Source organism: Cervus elaphus, chromosome 12, assembly GCF_910594005.1.
Source record: "Cervus elaphus chromosome 12, mCerEla1.1, whole genome shotgun sequence".
In the NCBI taxonomy this organism is placed as follows: domain Eukaryota; kingdom Metazoa; phylum Chordata; class Mammalia; order Artiodactyla; family Cervidae; genus Cervus; species Cervus elaphus.
The window spans coordinates 96536516-96559868 of record NC_057826.1 but is presented as its reverse complement, the minus strand read 5'-3'; the positions used below and the strand labels follow the sequence as shown (position 1 = coordinate 96559868).

General features: G+C 38.4%; 1 protein-coding gene and 1 pseudogene across 2 annotated transcripts in view; both read left to right on the top strand.

Moving 5' to 3' along the window:
* KCNN2 (potassium calcium-activated channel subfamily N member 2) overlaps window positions 1-23353 on the top strand; it is a 477213-nt gene that overhangs the window by 40168 nt on the left and 413692 nt on the right. The window lies entirely within an intron of this gene.
* On the top strand, window positions 15251-15979 carry LOC122705400 (annotated as a pseudogene).

Genomic DNA, 23353 nt, shown 5'->3' with positions numbered 1-23353 from the left:
AGAAATGCTTTATAATTAATAGCTATTGTTGCTATATATATGTGTTGTTGATATATATATATATATATAAATAACTATTGATGATATATATGTATATTAATAGCTATTGTTGACTTGATCTCATGAATGAGAAGAATATGTTCAGAAATCTTTTGTTCAGTGTGATATTGCTGGTGATTTGGCTTAGATGTTCTTTCTCACACTCCTTTGATTTTTTTTGATTAACTTATTAAGTAATTGATTAATCCATTACTTTATGAAATATTTATTGAAATTCTTTTTTGTCCCAGGCACTGTTCTTGGCACTAAATATACTTATAGGGATTTAAAAAAAAAAAACTCCAAAGGTTCTGGATCCTGCCTTCTTGGGGATTAGAGTCTAGTGAGGTTTATATGATAAGCTGTGATAATAAATGTCCTACTAATGAAACACTTTGTAATTCACTGAGTAAAACCTAATTGGTCTTAGTTTTTTATTCCTTCAGCATATGGATGAGTTAGACTTTTTTTTAATAACTCTTGTTTCTGTTTGAGTTTGCCAAATTCTCGTATACCAATTATACTTTATAATTTGTCTTTTTCTGTGATCTGGTAATTCACATGACGTAACATGAGAATTGTTGCTAAGTCATGTCAGACTCTTTTGCAACCCCATGGACTGTAGCCCGTCAGGCTCCTCTGTCCATAGGATTTCCCAGGCAAGAATGCTGGAGTGGGTTGCCATTTCCTTCTCCAGGGGGTCTTCCCAACCCAGGGATCGAAAGCAGGTGGGTTCTTCACTACTGAGTCACCAGAGAGGTCCTAATGTGAGAATTATCTTTTCCTTAATGATTGGAAAGAATCTGTCCAGGCAAGCTTTTATGGTAATTCTTTTAAATTCAACTTGTTTTCCCATAAATGCACCGATTTCACTTTTATTTTTGGATCCCTTCATTGGCTATTCAGGGTCTTCTGTGTTTCCATTTTAAAAGTGTTTTTCTGCTGCTGCTGCTGCTGGTAAGTCACATCAGTCTTGTCCGACTCTGTGTGCTTTTCTACTTTTGTTTTAAAAAAAAAGTCATTGAAATCATGCTAAGGATTGCATTGAATCTACAGGTGGCTTTGGTAATGTTACCATTTTAACCAATATTAATTCTTCCAACCCATGAATGTGAGGTACTTTTCTATTTGTTTTTTTGAATTCTTTCATTATTATCTTGAAATTTTCCAAGTAGAAATCGTACACCTCTTTAGTTAGATTTATTCTTAAAGTATTTTATTGTTTTTGATGCTATTGTAAATGGGTTCAATTTTTGATTTTTTTGGAAATTTTTTTTTTAATTTTTCAGAGTTGGATAGAAACTGTGTTAATTTTGCATATTATTTTTGTATTCTGCAAGTCTTCTGAACTCATTGATTAGATCTAATGAATTTTGTTGTTGTTGAATCTTTAAGATTTTTTAATATATAATTTCATGTTGTGCAAATAGAGACAATTTCACCACTACTTTTCCCATTTTGCTATCTTTTGTTGCTTTTTCTTGCCTGGTTATTCTAGCTAGGGCTTCTAGTACTGTATTGAACAGGACCTTGTCTTGTTTCTCATCTTAGAGGAAAAGCCTTCAGCTTCACCACTGAACATAACATTAGCTGTGGCTTTGTCATAGATGGCCTTTACTATGTTGAGATATGTTCATTCTATTCCTAGTATGAGTTTTTATTAATAATGGATGTTGAATTTTGTCAAATTTTTTTCTGTGTCCATTGAGATGATCATACTGTTCTGTTCTTTCATTTTGCTCATGTGATTTATCACAGTGATTGTATTGTATATGTTGGATTTTTAATCATAGTAAATGATCCTTTTAGTGTACTGCTGAATTCAGTTTGCTAGTATTTTATTGAGAATTTTCGTGTCTATATTCATCAGGGATATTGGTCTGTAGTTTTCTATTGTGTCCTTTTCTGACCTCATAAAATGTGTTTGGGAGTGTTCCCTCCTCTTTGATTTTTTTTGTGAAGAGTTTGAGCAGGATTGATGTTAATTCTTTAAATGTTTGGTAAAATTTACCAGTGAAGCCATGTGTTCCTGGGCTTTTCTTTGTTGGAGGCTTTTGACGACTGATTCAGTCTCTACTAGTAATGATCTATTTGAATTTTCTATTTGTTCTTGATTCAGTCTTGGTAGGCTATATGTTTCTAAGAATTTTTCCATTTCGCATTAAATTGCATAGAAAATTTTCTTAAAATACTTATTTTTAAGTCCCTTTTATTGGTTCTGTCTCCTTTTTCATTTTTAGTATTTGTAAAATTGAAGTTATGTCTGCTTCTGTATTAGATAAATGGTATATCTTTTAAGGGGACTGGTGATATGTTTTAAATAGTCTGCCAAGAATATACATAATATGATTCCCCTTATATAAACAAAAGGTATGTAATTTTTTTCCTGAAACTATACATGTTAATCTGTTGACAGTGGCTGAATTTGTAGGAAGAGTTGTGACTTTTTTTTTTTTTTGTCATAGAGTTGTGACTTTTAATTTTAAACTTTTCACTGCTTTTAGTTTTTTCTTTTACTATATGCTTTAGATTCTAGTTTATAAAAAGTGAGTTGATTGTATAGCAGGATAGATTGTTAATGATCGTAGGTCACAGTGCTTTATTTGTACTTTTCTGTATTTTAATAATTTAAATAAGTTTTATTTTAAATTTTAACAATTTTTAAATCTAGAAGGAAAAGAACGTAATAAATTAGGACAGTGGCTAGCAGAAACATCTAAATTCATGAGTTTATCCCTCTGTATCCTTTTTGTGATAATATCAATCCTCGTGGGTCCAGGAGAAGAGTAGATTTAGAAGTATGGTTACCAATGAATTCTTCTCCAGAACAAGAAGAAACTGTTACAGAGGTTTGCAGTCTCAAGGAATCATTTCATTACTGTTACAGAGGTTTGCAGTCTCAAGGAATTATTTCATTACTTTTGTTGTTCTGTCTCCTAAAAATGTAGGGATGAATTCTTAGGGACAGGCAGTTTAGAACACCAAAGGTCACATGTAGACTTAATCTTCAGATTGAAAAAAAGTAATATTTTTCTTGAATCAACTGAAGCTTTCTCTAGAACACAGAAAAATAACAGTCTTGGGAAAGCAATTGTATTTACTTGGTAGTAAATTATAAGCAGGTGCTTAAAGGTCAAGGCACAGTTTCTCTCTCAGTCTCCACAGTGTTAGGAGGAAAATATGCACGTTTCTGAGAGCAGTCCCATGGAACCCTTTGGAAACGCAGTACCAAGAATCATTTCTGGCTTTGTTTGCTGTTTGTGCCTGTGCCCTTCCTTCTGAAGGGTGTCCTTTGGCAAGGGAAACACATAAATATAGAGGCAGTGTAGCTCAGTAATATGTGGAAGATAAAGGAGTTGTCACCATTTTTTAGGACCATGGTCTGGAAACCTTAGTATGTATCAAAATACCAGAAAGCCTGTTAGAACACATTTCTGAACCTCATCCCCGCAGGTTCTGATTGAGTAGCTCTGGGTGGGGCCTTATGAGTTCTTCAGTGATGTTGCTTTTGGGGGTCTGGAGACCACAGTTGAGGAATTGGGCCTTCATAAATGGCCTAAGCCAGCAGCTGGAGACCTTGATTAATAGATTATGGTTTGGCTCTCTGGTATGTGATTACAAACCTCTAATAAGACCCAAACAAAGTGATTCTCAAACTTTAGCGGCAATAAAAATAAGAATCACCTGAGGATTTGTTGAGTTTTAGGTTGCCAGGGCCTGTCTCCATGGCACTGGGAGGAACTGAAATCACAGTTAGTATCATAGATGTTTTGATGCAATGGTCCAGGGACCGTGGTTTAGAAACTACATTGCTGACATATTTAGAGGTTATTTCTTAACATCTTCCTCTAAAGTGATTAAGCCCTAATGTCAGTAGCACTTAGATGAAAACCAATGATGCTGATATATGAATAAACAGTAGCAATTTTATTAACAAAAGGAAGATTTGAAGTGAGTGCTCCTCTCTGCTAGCCTCACCTGGTAGAGCTGAGCTAATTATTTTCTACATTCCTGTCCCAGAACATCACTGTACAGCTGATAGCCTTGCCAGAATTAAAACCACAGTGTTGTAGAAAGCATCTAGTTTATATGGCTGATCTTGCAAGACCAAATTTGTAGAGAAAATACAACTTGGAAGGTACGGACAGGTAGGAAAAAAAAAATTCACCATTTCTATGTATATATGTGAATGTAGATGTAGGTAATCAACATAAAAACCAGAATCCATTTCTAAGGACTACAAAGCCAAGGTTGAGACTTTCTTTTATTTTTAATTTTTTTGTTTTTTGTTTTTGTTTTTTTTGAGACTTTATTTTATCAAGTAAATATTTGAAAAGTTTGAGCTTAAAATCTTTACTTAGTTCCTTTCAGTACAATAAACCTTTAAAACCATGTTTTAGGCCTTTACTTTAAAACATCTGTGGTCTGATGGTCAAGACTCAACATTGGAGCTAAATCATCACAAAATAACCAATAGTAAGAAAGGTAAGTTGAATCAGTGATAATTTTGTCACAATATAATCATTTCTAAGCTTAACAGCATAATTGTTGAGTACAGAAGTAATGTTCTATTTGTGTCATTTGGTATTTAGTTCTTCTGTTCATGGAGTAACTTGCCACAAACTTCCTGAGACAAGGCAGGGGTACTGGAAATTGCTTTAACGGCAGTTCTTGTCTCTGAAGTAGTTGTTTGATCATTCATCCTCCTGGAAATACTGGGTTTCAGGTGTTGGTTCAAAAATGGAACATAAATTCTGCCAAGATTCTAGGCATTTAACAGTGTATAAGTCAAATATATCTGGCTTCTGGGATGATTTATACATTTTTCTGGTATATTTTTTAATTGAAGCAAAATATAATACTGCACAAAAATATGTTTTTATGTATGTAGAATCAGTGTCACCAGCACTCATATCAAGAAAGGGAATACTAACACCACCATGGGCCTGCTCCTTGTTCCCTCCAGTCAGCAACAACCCCATAAAAGGAATCACTTTTCTAAGAACTTCTATCAATATGGATCGGTTTGTCTGTTTTAGAACTTAATATAAATGGAACGATAGAAAATGGACTCTACTATTTTTGCCCTTTTTAGCTCAAGATTATGTCTGTGAGGTTTATAGATGTTGTTCCATGTTGCAGTGCTTTGATCTCTTTCATTGCCATGTAATATTCCATTGCTTGAATTGCTTTTTACAATTTGTCCATTGTACAGTTCTTGGTTCAGTTCAGTTGCTCTGTTGTGTCCGACTCTTTGTGACCCCATGAACTGCAGCACACCAGGCCTCCAGTTCTCAGTTTTTTTAAATTAGAAAGAATGCTGAAATAAGGATTCTTGTACAAGTGTTTTGTTGTATGTGTACATTCATTGATGTAGAGTATATCTCTGGGAGTGGAATTGCTAGCACATAGGATTTACATATGTACAGTTTTAGTCTGTACTGAGTTACCAAAAAGTTTTCCCAAGTGATAATATGAATTTCAAAATTATTGTAGTAATTTAAAATCATAACAGCAATTTATGAGAGTTGTTGGTAACTCCACATCCTCACAAACACTTGGTATTGTTCTGTTTTACTTTAAACTGTTTTGGCAGGTGCGTAACATATTTTATTGTTAGTTTAGTTTAAATTTCCTGGATGACTAATGAAATTAAATATCTTTATGTTTGCTTATTGGTCATTTGAATATCTTTTTTGTGCTGAAATTCCTGTTCCATACTTTCGCTCTTTAAAAATGCCTGCTTTCTCTGAGAGATTTATAAAATATATGTTCTATAAGTCTTTATTCAGATATATGTATTGAAAGCATCTTCTACTTTGTGGTATATCTACTTATTCTCTTTTCTGTGTGTGATTTTATTTTATTTTATTTTTTCATTTAGTTTTATTAGTTGGAGGCTAATTACTTTACAATATTGTAGTGGGTTTTGTCATACATTGACATGAATCAGCCATGGATTTACATGTGTTCCCCATCCCGATCCCCCCTCCCACCTCCCTCTCTACCCACTCCCTCTGGGTCTTCCCAGTGCACCCGGCCCGAGCACTTGTCTCATGCATCCAACCTGGGCTGGTGATCTGTTTCACCATAGATAATATACATGTTTCGATGCTGTTCTCTCGAAACATCAGAAACTTTTGATGAACAGAATTTTATATTTTAATGGAGTCCAACTTATCAACCTTTTTGTTTGTGCCTGCTGATACTTCTCTCTTATTTAAGAATCTTTCACAGTTGCAAAGTCACAAAGATATTCTTCTGTGTAATTTTATATAAGCTTTAAAGTTTTACCTTTCACATTTAAGTCTTCAGTCCATCCAAAACTGATTTTTGTGTATAAAATCTAAGGGCCAAGATATTTTCCCTCCCATGTAAGTATCAAAATAATCTAGCACCATTTATTGGAAAACCATTACTTCCTTTTGCACTGTTGTGGCATTTTTGTTGTAAAGGTAACCATTCACGTGGAGGCTTCAGAACTCTCCGTTTTGTTCCAATGGTCTATTTGTCTATTCTTAAGCCAATAAAGCATTGTTTCAAGTTTGTTTTCTCTATCTCCTTTCCTAGTATTCATAGTTTGTGTTACTTGCATTTTAGAATGAGCTTGCCAATTTCCACGCAAAATAAAACTGCTGAAATTTTGTTTAGAAATTTAATGTGGATTTCCCTGGTGGCTCAGTGGTAAAGAATCTGCTTGCCAATGCAGGACACCTGGGCTCAATCCCTGGGTCAGGAGGATCCCCTGGAGGAGAAAATGGCAACCCACTCCGGTATTCATGCCTGGGAAATCCCACAGACAGAGGCTGGCAGGCTACAGTCCATGGGGGTGGTAAGAGTCAAGCACAACTTAGCAACTAAGCCACTCCCACCACATTGAATGTGTGTATCAATTGGTATCAGTTGAAAACAACAATATTGAGTCTTCTTGAATATAATATGATATAATATAAAATACTTCATTTATCTGGGTCTTTAATTTCTGTCAGTGATATTTTACAGTATTATCTCCATTTCTTTCATAAGATGTATTACAAATTATTTAAGGAAACTTAAAGCTATTAGACATTATATTGTTTTGAAATTTTATTTTCTAGTATTGTATATAGACTATCCAATAGCCTTAGTCTTCATACCTTGTATTTCTTTTTCTAGATAGGCTCTCCAGGGTAGTGTAGAATAGACCTGGTTTTTAGCAGAACTTCTTGTTGTAAGTATGGTAATAGGGGAAAACTCAATGGGAAAGATTTTTGTATTCCACCAGTAAGATGTTTTCTGTTTGTTTGTTAACAACACTTTGTTAGATTTGTGGTCTGCAACTATTCGTGGTTTGCTAAGCGTTCTTTTCCAGATGGAAGAAATTAATTTCATCTATATTGTCCAATTTATCTCCATAAAATTGTTCACAGTGTCTCTTGTCTGTTTTAATTGAGGCAAAATGTGTGCACAGTGAACTGTACAGAACTTAAGTTTATAATTTGGCAAGTTTTGCCCAAGTATTCAACAACAGTATCAAGATTTAGAATATTTTAATTACACTATAAGTTCCCTTGTGCCCTCTTCCAATCAATTTCCAGCACATTTTTTACTTCTTTAACAGATTGCTTTCTCCTTTTTCTTGAACTTGATGTGAAAGAAATAATTATATTTTTGGAGGGGTACTCAGGTTTATGTGTCTCAATATAATGTTTGTGAGATTCATTGATCTTGTGGCATGCATCAGTAGTTTGTTTATTATTTTTTTAATTGTTGAGCAATATGTCATTGAATGAATAGACCAAAATTTGTTTATCAGTTCTATCAGGTGACAGATTATTTTTACTCTGGGGCTTTTTTAGTTAAATTTCAATCAACAGTCTTCTAAATGTCTTAGAAATCTCATAAAATATTTTGTGGACATTTGTCTTCATTCACTTGGGTAAATGGGCGTGAAACTACTGGATCATAAGTTTGTTGCTGTTGAGTGGCTAAGTCGTGTCTGACTCTTTGCAACCCCATGAACTGCAGAATGCCAGGCTTCCCTGTCCTTCACTAGGTCCCAGAGTTTGCTCAGACTCATGTCCATTGAGTTGGCGATGCCATCCAACCATCTCATCCTCTGTTGTCCTCAACCATCCTAGCAACAGGGTGTTTTCCAGTGAGTCAGCTGCTCGCATCAGGTGGCCAAAGTATTGGAACTTCATTTTCAGCCCAGTTCTTTCAATGAATATTCAGGGTTGATTTCCTTTAGGACTGATTGCTTTGATCTTGCTGTCCAAGGGATTCTCAAGAGTCTTTTCCAGCAGCACAGTTCGAAGGCATCAGTTCTTTGGTGCTCAGAGAGTTGGATATGGTCCAACTCTCATATCCATACATGACTACTAGAAAAATCATAGCTTTGACTACGCAGACTTTTGTCAACAAAGTGATGTCTCCACTTTTTAATACACTGTCTAGGTTGGTCATAGCTTTCATTCCAAGGAGCAAGCATCTTTTAATTTTGTGGCTGTAGTCACTGTCCACAGTGATTTTGGAGCGCAAGAAAATAAAATCTGTCACTGTTTGCCTTTTTTCCCTTCTATTTGCCATGAAGTGATGGGACCAGATGCCATGATCTTACTTTTCTGAATGTTGAGTTTTAAGCCAGCTCTTCACTCTCCTGTTTCATTCTCATCAAGAGGCTTTTTAGTTCTTCTTTGCTTTCTGCCGTTAGATCATAAGGCAGGTATCCATTTAAAGTTATAATAAATTGTCAAAGAGCTTTCCCAGGTGGTTTATTTCTCTTACACTCCCATCATCAGTGGATGGGAGTTGCAGTTGCTTCACATCCTCATCAGTACTTGGTGGTACTCACTTTGAACTATTCCAGGGCTATAAAGCCATCTCCTGATGGCTTCAATTTGCATTCCCTCAGGCTAGTGATGTTTTCTGGCTTTCTGGCCACTCACGTGTGTTCTTTTTTTTGTAGTGTCTGTTCAAGATTTTAGGCCATTTAAAAAACTGAATTGTTTTTAATTGTTGAATTTTAGAGTTCTTAAAATATTGTGAATAAGTTCTTTATCACATATATACACTGCTCATATTTTCTCCCAGTGTCTGGCTTATCTTGTTTTGAAATTATCTTTTTTATGTGAGAATAGATTTAGATTTACAGAGACATTGCAGAGATAATACAGTTCCCATATACCCCACACTCAATTTCTCATGTTATTAATATCTTATGTTAGTATGGTACATTTGTCATAATTAATGACCCAATACTGATGCAGTATCATTAATTAAGTCCATATGTTACTCATATTTTCTTGGTTTTTACCTAATGTCTTTTTTTCCTGTCCCAGAGCCCATCCAAAGTATCATATTTAGTTGCTCTGTACCCTTAAGCTTCTATTGACTATGACCGTTTCTCAGAATTTTTCATGTTTTTGATGCCTTTGATAGTTTTGAGGAGTACTAGACCAGTGTTTTGTAGGCATTTCCTTTTTTATGAGTTAGACTGTGTTTATAGGGTTTGGGGAGGATGATCACAAAGGTAAAGTGCCCATCTTAACACCTCGTATCAAAGGCACATCCTGCTGACATGACTCATTGCTGATGTTAATCTTAATCATCCGGCTTGTGCTCTTTGTCAGGTTTCTCCACTGTAGTCCTTCCTTCCGCTTTTGCGTACCATACTCATTGGAAGAAACTTACTCTGTCAGTTCACACCTCAGGGAGTGTAAAGTTATCCTCCCATCTCCTTAAGCGTAGAGTATCCACCTTGATTATTTGGAATTTTCTGCACAGTTGGTTTGATTGTCATTTATTCATTCAGTTATATCAATATAGCCTCCTGTATGTTTATGTTTGTTTACTGTATCTTTTGGTTTATAATCCAGTACTACTCTTTGATATTTTGCTCTTAATTATTCCAACTTTGGACATTGGGCACTCCTTCATTTGCCTCCTGTCCCCCTAGTATAATCCTATTATGTAATAGTCACTGTTACTATTATTTAGCAATTCCTTACTTTCTGGCGTCATAAAATGCTCATCTTGTGTGTTTCCATCTCCATTTCTCCATTATTGGAGGATGTAATTAGAAATCTATAGCTGGTGTTTTGTTATTGCTATCAGATCCATTTAGTAGACAGAACAATATAATATATGTGTGTATAGGAACCCATTAATATACACATACCTAGGTCTAGACATCCAGCTATATCTGTATTAAGCTAAACGTGAGCTCATTCTTATGCAGCCACCTGTGATTCAGTATCACGTGGATCAGTCTAGGCTTTTCTTAGTGCTTCCCTGTGATCTCTCACTTAAGCAGAGAGAAACCTGGATTCTATCATCAGCTATTCATTTACTTAAGTGTTTAAAATTCTAGTATACATGAATAGTGATTTCAGATGTGTTTGTCTATACCCTTAGACTAGAGGGCAGTGGTTATGTGTACTTCCTTTTGTCTTTAGTCTTACAAACTCTGCTTGTTTCCAAAGTTACTTAGGTCTGTATTTTCTTGCCTTAATTCCCACTGTTGCATACATTTGGAAAGCATATTCTTTTGTCATAGTCTGCATATCCATTCTGGGATTCCCTGGACTCCTAAATGACTTTTTAAAAATCTGCATACTTTAAAATTCAGTCCCCTCTAAAATTCCATGGGTTTTGACAAATGTGTAGGATCATGTATACACCATTACAGTATAATACAATATAGTTGAGTTGCACCAAAAAATCTCTCCCGCTTCACTGATACAGCCCCCCTCCAAATCTTCACCTGTCACTGACCTGGTCACTGTCTCAGTATTGTGTTTGTGATAACATTATACAAACGGAATTATACAGTATGTAGGCTTTGAGACTGATTTCTTTCACTCACCAATACTGATCAGCAGTTAAGAATCTCCCCTGTCTTAAAGTGAGTTGATACCTCATTCTTTTTTAAAATCACTGAATAGTATTCTATCATATGGATATATTAGAGCTTGTTTATCCATTTCCGTATTGAAGAATATCAGCTCCTTGCTGCCTGTTAGCTGAAGGCTTCCCTGAGCTCTTTGTCATGTAGGATACTGCATAGGGCAGCTTAGTAACTCAAAACCAACAGTGAGTAAATCAGTGGATAGCATAGAATCAGTAGAGAAAGTTATCTGACAAGAAGGAAGTTATAGTTGCATGTAACATAATCAATGAAATGATTTCTCATCCACTTTGCCTTTTTCCCCTGCTTAAAACAAATCACAGGTCCTGCCAACACTCCAAGGAGATTGTACAAGGACATGGGATATCAGGAGGTGGGGATAACTGGGGCCATCCTAGCATCTCTTCTCCAAAGAAGCACTTTTTTTCAATCTTCTTAGCCTAGAGAATGATGATATAACTGAATAGGACAAATAAAAGCAATGATGTGTGACAAACAGGGTGGAATCAGGATTTGATACTAAACCTGCACATTCATGTGGAGCAGAGACTGTCAGGAAGAAAGATTTGAGTAATAGACAGCCATCTGATAACAGTCCAATTATGGCCCAAGAAAGGACCTCCTTAATGTCATGATGAGTGCATTCTCTTGGCAAAGCTCTATTAGCCTTTGCCCTGCTTCATTCTTTACTCCAAGGCCAAATTTGCCTGTTACTCAAGGTATTTCTTGACTTCCTGCTTTTGCATTCCAGTCTCCCGTAATGAAAAGGACATCTTTTTTGGGTGTTAGTTCTAGAAGGTCTTGTAGGTCTTCATAGAACCATTCAACTTCAGCTTCTTCAGCATTATTTGTCAGTGCATTACTTGGACTACTGTGATATTGCATGATTTGCCTTGGAAATGAACACAGATCATTCCGTCCTCTTTGAGACTGCATCCAAGTACTGTATTTTGGACTCTTTTGTTGACTATAATGGCTACTCCATTTCTTGTAAGGCATTCTTGCCCACAGGAGTAGATAAAATGGTCATCTGAGTTAAATTCACCCTTTCCAGTCCATTTTAAGTCACTGATTCCTAGAATGTCGATGTTTACTCTTGCCATCTCCTATTTGACCACTTCCAATTTGCCTTGATTCATGGACCTAACATTCCAGGTTCCTATGCAATATTGCTCTTTACAGCATCAGCCTTGACTTCCATCACCAGTCACATCCACATCTCAGTGTTGTTTTTGCCTTGGCTCCATCTTTTCATTCTTTCTGGAGTTATTTATCCACTGATCTCCAATAGCATATTGGGTACCTACCATCCTGGGGGATTCATCTTTCAGTGTCCTATCTTTTTGCCTTTTCATACTGTTCATGGGGTTCTCAAAGCAAGAATAATGAAGTGGTTTGCCATTCCATTCTCCAGGGGACCACAATCTGTCAGAACTCTCCATCATGACTGGTCCATCTTGGGTGGCCCTACACGGCATGGCTTATAGTTCCATTGAGTTAGACAAGGCTGTGGTCCACAAGAGAAGACTCTATACATGGACATCACCAGATGGTCAAACTGAAATCAGATTGATTATATTCTTTGCGGCCAAAGATGGAGAAACTCTACCAGTCAGCAAAAATAAGATGAGGAGCTGACTGTGGCTCAGATCATGAACTCCTTATTGCCAAATTCAGACTTAAATTGAACAAAGTAGGGAAAACCACTAGACCATTCAGGTATGACTTAAATCAGCTGCCTTATGAATACACAGTGGAAGTGACAAATAGATTCAAGGGATTAGATCTTATAGACAAAGTGCCTGAATAACTTTGGATGGAGGTTTTTGGCATTGAAAAGGAAGCAGTGATCAAGAGCATCCACAAGAAAAAGAAATGCAAAAAACCAAAATGCTTGTCTGTGGAACTATGAAAACAGCTATGAAAAGAAGAGAAGAGAAAGGCAAAGGAGAAAATGAAGAAGATAGACCAATTTGAATGCAGAGTTCCAAAGAATAGCAAGGAGGAATAAGAAAGCCTTCCTCAGTGATCAGAACAAATAATTAGAGGAAAACAATAGAATGGGAAAGACTAGAGATCTCTTTAAGAAAGTGGAGATACTAAGGGAACTTTTCATGCAAAGATGGGCTCAATAAAGGACAGAAATGGTATGGACCTAACAGAAACAGAAGATATGAAGAAGCAGAAGAACTGTACAAAAAAGATCTTCATGACCCAGATAATCAAGATGATGTGATCACTCACCTAGAGCCAGACATCCTGGAATGTGAAGTCAAGTGGGCCTTAGGAAGCATCACTACAAACAAAGCTAGTGGAGGTGATGGAATTCCACTTGAGCTATTTCAAATCCTAAAAGATGATGCTGTGAAAGTTTGGCACTCAATATGCCAGCAAATTTGGAAAACTCAGCAGTGGCCACTGGACTGGAAAAGGTCAGTTTTCATTCCAATCCCAAAGAAAGGCAATGCCAAAGAATGCTCAAACTAGCGCACAATTGCACTCATCTCATACACTAGCAAAGTAATGCTCAAAATTCTACAAGCCAAGCTTCAACAGAACATGAACTGTGAACTTCCAGATGTTCAAGTTACATTTAGAAAAGGCAGAGGAACCAGAGTTCAAATTGCCAACATCCACTGGATCATTGAAAATGTAAGAGAGTTCCAGAAAAGCATCTACTTCTGCTTTATTGACTATGCCAAAGCCTTTGACAAACTGTGGAAAATTATGAAAAATATGGGAATACAAGACCACCTGACCTGCATCCTGAGAAATCTGTATGCAGGTCAAGAAGCAACATTTAGAACCAGACATGGAACAACAGACTGGTTCCAAATAGGGAAACGAGTACACCAAGGCTGTATATTGTCACCCTGCTTATTTAACTTACTATCAGAGTACATCATGAGAAACACTGGTCTGAATGAAGCACAAGCTGTAATCAAGATTTCCAGGAGAAATATCAATAACCTCAGATATGCAGATGACACTACCCTTATGGAAGACAGCAAAGAAGAACTAAAGAGTCTCTTGATGAAAGTGAAAGAAGAGAGTGAAAAAGTTGGCTTAAAACTCAACATTCAGAAAACTAAGATCATGGCATCCGGTCCCATCACTTCAAGGCAAATAGATGGGAGAACAGTGGAAACAGTGACAGACTTTATTATTTTGGGCTCCAAAATCACTGCTCATGGTGACTGCAGTGATTAAATTAAAAGACACTGACTCCTTGGAAGAAAAGTTATGACCAACCTAGACAGCATAATTAAAAGCAGAGACATTGCTTTGCCAACAAAGGTCTGTCTAGTAAAAGCTGTGGATGGATATGAGAGTTGTACTAGGAAGAAAGCTGAGTACCAAAGAATTGATGCTTTTGAACTGTGGTGTTGGAGAAGACTCTTGAGAGTCCCTAACCCATCCCTAACTAGGAGATCCAACCAGTCCATCCTAAAGGAAATCAGTCCTGAATATTCATTGGAAAGACTGATGTTGAAGCTGAAACTCCACTTCTTTGGCCACCTGATGCAAAGAGCTGACTCGTTCAAAAAGACCCTGGTGCTGGGAAAGCTTGAATGTGGGAGGGGGAGGGGACAACAGAGGATGAGATGATTGGATGGCATCCCCGACTCAATCTACATGAGTTTGAGTAAACTGCAGGAGTTGGTGATGGACAGGGAGGCCTGGCATGCTGCAGTCCATGGGGTTGCAAAGAATCAGACACGACTGAGGGGCTGAACTGAACTGATGTCCTGACAGAGCACAGGAGTAGAGAATCCAGGCAGTTGGGGCAAAACCTCCCCATCCAAGGACTTGTCAGCATCTACCATGTCCTCTCAAGGCTTCCCAGATGGCTTAGTGCTAAAGAACCTACCTGTCAAGCAGGAGACGCAGGCTTGACCCCTGGGTCAGCAAGATCCCCTGGAGAAGTAAGTGACAGCCCATTCAAGCATTCTTGCCTGGAAAATCCAATGGACAGAGGAGCCTGGCATTCTATATTCCTTGGGGTCGCAAAGAGTTGGATACAATGGAGTGACTAAACAGCAGCAACAAAGCATATTCTGTAAGGTGTGAGATTTCTCCCAGTACTGCAGCTCTTGAACTTGGAGGAACACGAGGAAGCAGACAGTCCTGGACAAGATATCAAAGACATAGATCTTAGAAATAACAATTGTGCACAAATTGTTAGAACTAGGGCAGAAATTTCAAATAGAGGGATTGGGATAAGAATCATAGATATCAGCATTGGTGCAGGGGGGTCGGAACCCTGGCTACCAGTACCTTGGCCACTGCCCCTGCGGTCTCCTTCATCCCCCATTCCCCGCCATGGATGAGGAGCTCTCTGTGGCCATATCCTATATCGAAGATGCTTTCTTCTGCCCCATCTGTCAGGAGGTGTTCAAAACGCCCATGTGTACTGTGGCCTGTCCGCATAGAAAATGTCTGTAGAAAATGTTTCCTGACTGCAACGAGAGAAAGCGGAATACACTGTCCCTTCTGTCATGGAAATGTAACTAGGAGAGAGAGAGTGTGTCCTGAATGGGCCTTAGACCTTGAAAATATCATGAGGAAATTTTGTGGTAGCTACAAATGCTGTGCAAAACAGATTCAATTCTATTGCATGAGACATCATTACAAATCTCGTAAGAAGTATCAAGATGAATACGGTGTTTCTTCTGTCATTCCAAACTTCAGATCTCTCGAGATTCAGTAGGGGGCAGTGATAAGAGGGACACATCCGCACCTGATAATGCAGAATCTTACCAAGAGAATCCAAGTTCTTCTGGGCATCCCACTTTTAAGTTCAAGAATCAGATATGACCGGAGAGTAGTTCCTGGATCCCTGTAACAGTAATCACCTTTCAAAACAGTTCCTGGGATGTGTCCTATTTGTGTATCTCTTGCTTGGGGAGATCCTAGCCAGATTACTAGAAATTTCATTAGTCATCTAAATCAAAGGCATCAGTTTGATTATGGAGAATTTGTGAATCTTCAGCTAGATGAGGAAAATGGTATCAAAACGCTGTTGAAGAATCTTTTAAAATAAACATCTGAAGGCTGTAGATGTCTGCATCCTTGTACCTGAAAGTGCCATCTTTAAGGAGAAAACTATATGAAGTCACCGTTTCAATAAGTTGATGTATATATTAATAAAATCGAAAGTGAAAGTGGCTCAGTCATGTTTGACTCTTTGTGACCCCATGGACTATACAGTCCATGGAATTCTCTAGGCTAGAATGCTAGAGTGGGTAGCCGTTCCTTTCTTCAGGGGATCTTCCCAACCCAGGGGTCAAACCCAGGTCTCCAACATTGCAGGTGGATTCTTTACCAGCTGAGCCACAGGGGAAGCCCAAAAATACTGGAGTGGGTAGCCTATTACTTCTCCAGCAAATCTTCCCAACCCAGGAATTGAACTGGGGTCTTCTGCATTGCAGGCAAATTCTTTACCAACTGAGCTATGAGGGAGGCCCATAGTTCAGTCTATTGTTTTAGTATTTTTAATTGAAAAATAAAGGTGGGTCATCTAAAAACTTAAATTCTTTTGATAAGTTAAAAGTTAGAACTTAGAATATTATCTTTAAAAGTATTAAAAGGATTATATTTCTTTAATGCTGAAAAGCAAATTCTTTATCTTTTTTACATTCAGTTCAGTTGCTCAGTCCTGTCCGACTCTTTGTGACCCCATGGACTGCAGCACACCAGGCCTCCCTGTCCATCACCAAATCCTGGAGTTTACCCTAACTCATGTCCATCAAATCGGTGATGCCTTCCAACCATCTGATCCTTTGTCATCCCCTTCTTCTCCTGCCTTCAATCTTTCCCAGCATCAGGGTCTTTTCAAATGAGTCCACTCTTTGCATTAGGTGGCCAAAGTAGTGGAGTTTCAGTTTCAGCATCAGTCCTTCCAATGAACACTCAGGACTGCTCTCCTTTAGGATGGACTGGTTGGATCTCCTTATAGTCTAAGGGACTCTCAAGAATCTTCTCCAACACCACAGTTCAAAAGTATCAGTTCTGTAGTGCTCAGCTTTCTTTACAGTCCAACTGTCACCTGGAAAAACCATAGCCTTGACTAGATGGACCTTTGTTGGCAAAGTAATGCCTCTGCTTTTTAATATGCTGTCTAGATTGGTCATAACTTTCCTTCCAAGGAGCAAGTGTCTTTTAAATTCATGGCTGCAATCACCATCTGCAGTGAATTTGGAGCCCAAATGAACGAAGTCTGCCACTGTTTCCCCATCTATTTGTCATGAAGTGATGGGACCAGATGCCATGATCTTAGTTTTCTGAATGTTGAGCTTTAAGCCAACTTTTTCACTCTCCTCTTTCACGTTCATCAAGAGGCTCTTTAGTTCTTCTTTGCTTTCTGCCATAAGAGTGGTGTCATCTGCATATCTGAGGTTATTAATATTTCTAGCAGCAATCTTGATTCTAGCTTGTGCTTCATCCAGCCCAGCGTTTCTCATGATATACTCTGTGCTATTGCTGCTGCTAAGTCACTTCAGTCGTGTCCGACTCTGTGCGACCCCGTCCCTGGGATTCTCCAGGCAAGAACACTGGAGTGGGTTGCCATTTCCTTCTCCAACACATAAAAGTGAAAAGTGAAAGTGAAGTTGCTCAGTCGTGTCTGACTCTAAGCGACCCCGTGGACTGCAGCCTACCAGGCTCCTCTGTCCATGGGGTTTTCCAGGCAAGAATACTGGAGTGGGGTGCCATTGCCTTCTCCAGATGTACTCTGTATATGAGTTAAATAAGCAGGGTGACAATATGCAACCTTGACGTACTCCTTTTCCTGTTTGGAACCAGTCTGTTGTTGCATGTCCGGTTCTAACTTGTGCTTCCTGACCTGCATACAAGTTTCTCAAGAGGCAGATCAGGAGATCTGGTATTCCAGTCTCTTTCAGAGTTTTCCACAGTTTGTTGTGATCCACACAGTCAAAGGCTTTGGTATAGTCAATAAAGCAGAAATAGATGTTTTTCTGGTATTCTCTTGCTTTTTCAATGATCCAGCAGATGTTGGCAATTTGGTCTCTGGTTTCTCTGCCTTTTCTAAAACCGGCTTGAACATCTGGAAGTTCATGGGTCACGTATTGTTGAAGTCTTGCTTGGAGAATTTTGAGCATTACTTTACTAACATGTGAGATGAGTGCAATTGTGCGCTAGTTTGAGCATTCTTTGGCATTGTCTTTCTTAGGGATTGGAATGAAAACTGACCTTTTCCAGTCCTGTGGCCACTGCTGAATTTTCCAAATTTGCTGGCATATTGAGTGCAGAACTTTCACAACATCATCTTTTAGGATTTGAAATAGTTCAAGTGGAATTCCATCACCTCCACTAGCTTTGTTTGTAGTGATGCTTCCTAAGGCCCACTTGACTTCACATTCCAGGATGTCTGGCCCTAGGTGAGTGATCACACCTTTATGATTATCTGGGTCTTGAAGATCTTTTTTGTACAGTTCTTCTGTGTATTCTTGCTACCTCTTCTTAATATCTTCTGCTTCTGTTAGGTCCATACCATTTCTGTCCTTTATTGAGCCCATCTTTGCATGAAATATTTCCTTGGTATCTCTCATTTTCTTGAACAGATCTCTAGTCTTTCCCATCCTATTGTTTCCCTCTATTTCTTTGCATTGATCACTTAAGAAGGCTTTCTTATCTCTCCTTGCTATTCTTTGGAACTCTGCATTCAAATGAGTATATCTTTCCTTTTCTCCTTTGCTTTTTGCTTCTCTTCTTTTCAAAGCTATTTGCAAGGCCTCCTCAGACAGCCATTTTGCCTTTTTGCATTTCTTTTTCTTTGGGATGGTTTTGACCCCTGTCTCCTATAGAATGTCACAAATCTCCATCCATAGCTCATCAAGCACTCTGTCTGTCAAATCTAGTCCCTTAAATCTATTTCATAATGCCACTGTATAATCATAAGGGATTTGATACAGGTCATATCTGAATGTTTTAGTGGTTTTCCCCACTTTCTTCAATTTAAGTCTGAATTTGGCAACAAAGAGTTCATGATCTGAACCACAGTCAGCTCCCGGTCTTGTTTTTGCTGACAGTATTGAACTTTTCCATCTTTGGCTGCAAAGAATATAATCAGTCTGATTGTGGTATTGACTATCTGGTGATGTCCATCTGTAGAGTCTTCTCTTGTGTTGTTGGGAGAGGGTGATTTCTATGACCAGTGCATTCTCTTGGCAAAACTCTATTAGCCTTTGCCCTGCTTCATTCTCTACTCCAAGGCCAAATTTGTCTGTCACTACAGGTGTTTCTTGATTTCCAACTTTTGCATTCCAGTCCCCTATAATGAAAGGGGCATCTTTTTCGGGTGTTAATTCTAAAGGATCTCATAGGTCTTCATAGAGCCGTTCAACTTCAGGCTTCTTCAGCATTACTGGTCGGGGCATAGGCTTGGATTACCATGATATTAAATGGTTTGCCTTGGAAATGAACAGAGACCATTCAGTCGTTTTTGAGATTGCATCCAGGTGCTGCATTTCAGACTCTCTTGTTGACTACGATGGCTACTCCATTTCTTCTAAGGGATTCTTGCCCACAGTAGTAGATATAATAGTCATCTGAGTTAAATTCACCCATTCCAGTCCCTCTTAGTTTGCTGATTCCTAGAATGTCGATGTTCACTCATCTCCTGTTTGACCACTTCCAATTTGCCTTGATTCATGGACCTGACATTCCAGGTTCCTATGCAATATTGCTATTTACAGCATTGAACCTTGCTTCCATCACCAGTCACATCCACAGCTGGATGTTGTTTTTGCTTTGAGTCCATCCCTACATTCTTTCTGGAGTGATTTCTCCACTGATCTCAAGTAGCATATTGGGCACCTACTGTCCTGGGGAGTTCATCTTTCAGTGTCCTGTATTTTTGCCTTTTCATACTGTTCATGGGGTTCTCAAGGCAGGAATACTGAAGTGGTTTGCCATTCCCTTCTCTAGTGGACCACATTCTGTCAATAACTGTAGTACTTTCTTTCAAAATTTAGTACTTCCAGTATGTCAAGTTAAACCATTCTGAGATTTGAGAACGTCTTTAAAGGAAAGTTGTAGAGATCATCTTAATGAAATTGTGTTTTGAAGTTTGTGGTTTAGTTAAATATCATTTATTGTCTTAGATGTCTTTCATGTAAGTTTTTTCCTAAGGAAAATATTGACTTTATTTGCTGTTATCTGGGAGCTCCTCAGTATGGAAATCTTTATTTAAAACCTCCCATCCTTTGATCAGTGGTTTAGGAATAGGGATTGGCTTTAAAGGTACATAGTTCCAATTAATGAGACAGTCCTTGTTTTTAATATGCAAATGGCTGAGTTGGGGAAAGGGGAGAAACTGTGTTGATAGTTGATACCTAAATTTCACAGTACCACTTAACAGGCCTCAGCAGTTACAATTTATGTTGTTAAACAGAGTCTTATTTGTGATGTATTTCTTTATTTTCAATTAAGCATGGTTTTCTCCACCCCCCCACCAGAAAAAAGAATCATAGATCTCATGCCTAAATTACAAGGTCAAGACAAGCTTAGCTGTATTCTGAAGTGCCTGAGATTCCCAAGTCCTTCGATTTCTCTTGCCCTTGGACAGGATTGAGTCTAGAATCTGGAATGAAATTAAATCCACAGTTATAAGGAGTCGGAGCTTTAGAAACACCCTGATCTGTTGTCTGGTAACTCCTCTGGGGCCTCAGGGAGATTGCAACGGAAGCAGCCTCTCTTTTAGCTTCCTTTTTTCTCTCTTTGACATACTGTCTCCAGGGCCTAAATATATTTCCCCCAGCTCCCAAGGGCTTTTCTATTTTAAGCCGTCTTTCAAATAGTGGAATAAAAGGCCTTGTGCCTTAGTCTTGGAATTTCAAATATTCTGGGAGAGGTAGAAGTGTTCCATAGGAAAGTAATATCCTGAGTCTATATCTTTCTGAAATCATACCTCCAGAGGGCTACTTACCCTTCAGTGAAAGGTCATCTGTTCATCACCCACTGAAGAGTTATTTGTGGGGCATCTATTGGTGCTATAAACTGTGTTACTTCTAGAATAAAACTGAGAAAAATGCATATTATTCCCGCCTTTAAGATAGTTTAGTCTAGAGAGGTGTCAGACTTATCAGTGATTCATGGATACATAGCAAACTTAGGGCTCTAATTAGGGCACAGAGAAGGAGACACATATCCTGATTATGGGTCATAGCAGAGGAATGGGCTGGTTTTATGCCAGGTTGAGGATTTTATTGTTCCTCAAACATTTTCAGGATGGAAGAGACATTTTAGTTTTAGAAGATCACTTTGCCTCCAGAGTCACGAATGGACTGAAGAGGAGGCAAGCATGAATTCAGGGACATCAGTAGGATGGGTATTGCAGAAACAGATAATGTAGGCTGGACTAGAGTGGAGCCACTGGCAATGCAGAAAACAAGTGTGAAAGGTATTTTAGGACATGCAGATCAGCAGGCCCTAATGGGACAGCGCTTTGTGGTTTGCACAGCAGGGTGGATGGTAGTTCTCGTCCCTGAGACAGAACTGAGGGAGGCCACGTGTCTTAGTGGAGGAGGATATAGGAGCGGTTCATGAGTTAAGGCTTAAATTTCTGGATTTTGAGATGCATTTGTAATGTCCAAAAGGAAATATCAGGTTGCAGTTGTTAGATGAGTCCAGCATTCTGAGTAAAGGCTGTAGGTCTTCTTGATAATACTTGACAATTCCTGAGCATGGGTGATATCACCCAGAGATGGGCATAGAATGAGAAATACAGAGCAATAGATGAACACAATGCCATGTACATTTAAAAATAGCTTCTGGGCCATATGGGCTTTGGCAAAGACACATTGATCTAATTTGATCTTTTTTCCCACCAATTATCTATGGTGACTTTGGGCATGGGGTCGCAAAGAGTCGGACACGACTGAGCGACTGAACTGAACTGAACTGAGCTGGGCCTGAAACATTTCTCTGTAAATATATAAACTGAAGAAAGCAGTTAATCTCAAAGAACTATACATTTAAAGAGCATTTTTTTTTTATATTACAAACCTAGAAACTGAAAATGCAAATGAGTATGTGGCTGGAGAAAGGGAAAGGATCTATATTAAAAGTTTTTCCAGAACTGAATTAAAATAGTGCCTGAGAAGATGAGTAACACCAGCCTTGTGCCTGAGAGTGTGGGCATATTGCTTTGCAGTGCGTTTGCCTGCAGCTGGCAACAGCACCACTCTCCATCCTTAGTTCAGAGAAAATGATTCCTCTTATTGGATACTTTTTTTTAATACTTGAACATTTGAAAGGCAGAATTTAATCAATCAACATCTGACTTGCTTGATATGTTGACTTCAATTCTGAGACAGGGAATGCACTTCCTAAGGATGCAGAGGGAATTGGGGGACTCAGTGAGGACTCAGCAAACAGGCAGGAACCTTATGGAACCATTGAAGACAGTCTCCTTGGAGGGTTTTGTAGAAGTTGAAAAAAGTTTTTCTCTGCTTTGAAGGTATCTGATAGGACCATTTTATGGCCATTACTTGGAATATTCTCAAATCTAATCAATTTGAAGTTCTTTCTCTTGTCTAGTCCAGTTCTTTCTTGCTTCCCTTTAAGGTATTTCTTCTTATTCAGAATGACCAGCAGCTGCCTAGCATCTTTCATTTAATAATTCATCATATAAGTAAGGAGATAAATGAAGTCAACTCTCAGTCTCATCATCTGAGTTAAAATCACCAATTAAACGAGGGATGTGCCATTACACACCTAGTGTGGTGTGCTAGGTGTGAGTGTGCTCAGTCATGTCTGACTGTGACCCTATGGACTGTAGTCCACAGGCTCCTCTGTCCATTGGACTCTCTGGTCAAGAATACTGCAGTGGGTTGCCATTTCCTCTTCCAAGGGATCTTCCCGACCAACCCACGGATCAAGCCCAGGTTTCCCGTAGTGCAGGCGGATTCTTTACCACTCAAACCACCTGGGATGAGAAAAAAGTAAAGATACCTAGACAACCGATGCTGACACATGGGGAAACAACTTCAGCTGTCCAACTCTTTTCTCAAAAGTCCCTTTTCCAAGCCCTCAGTATGTATTTTTTGTCTTCTGGTTTTTCTATTGATTTGCGGCGATTAGAAATAGAAATGAAGAAGGAGGGTTCTTTCTGTATATGAAAAGTTAAATTGATGCAGACCCTTCCTGTTGTTCTTGATTACATTGGTGGAATTTATTTGCTCCCTTAACAGACACTTATTCAGGCCCTAGGTTATGCCAGACACTGTTAAAGTTCTAAGGCTATAACTGAGAAAGTAAAACAAACAATTGAAATGTACTTTTCTTCATGGGCCATGAATATGATGGACTGATTGTAGGGGTGAGTCTGAAAATTGGAAACTGGATTATTCCTTGCTAATTGCATCTTCAGTTGACCCATCACTGTTGTTGGTTTTACAATCA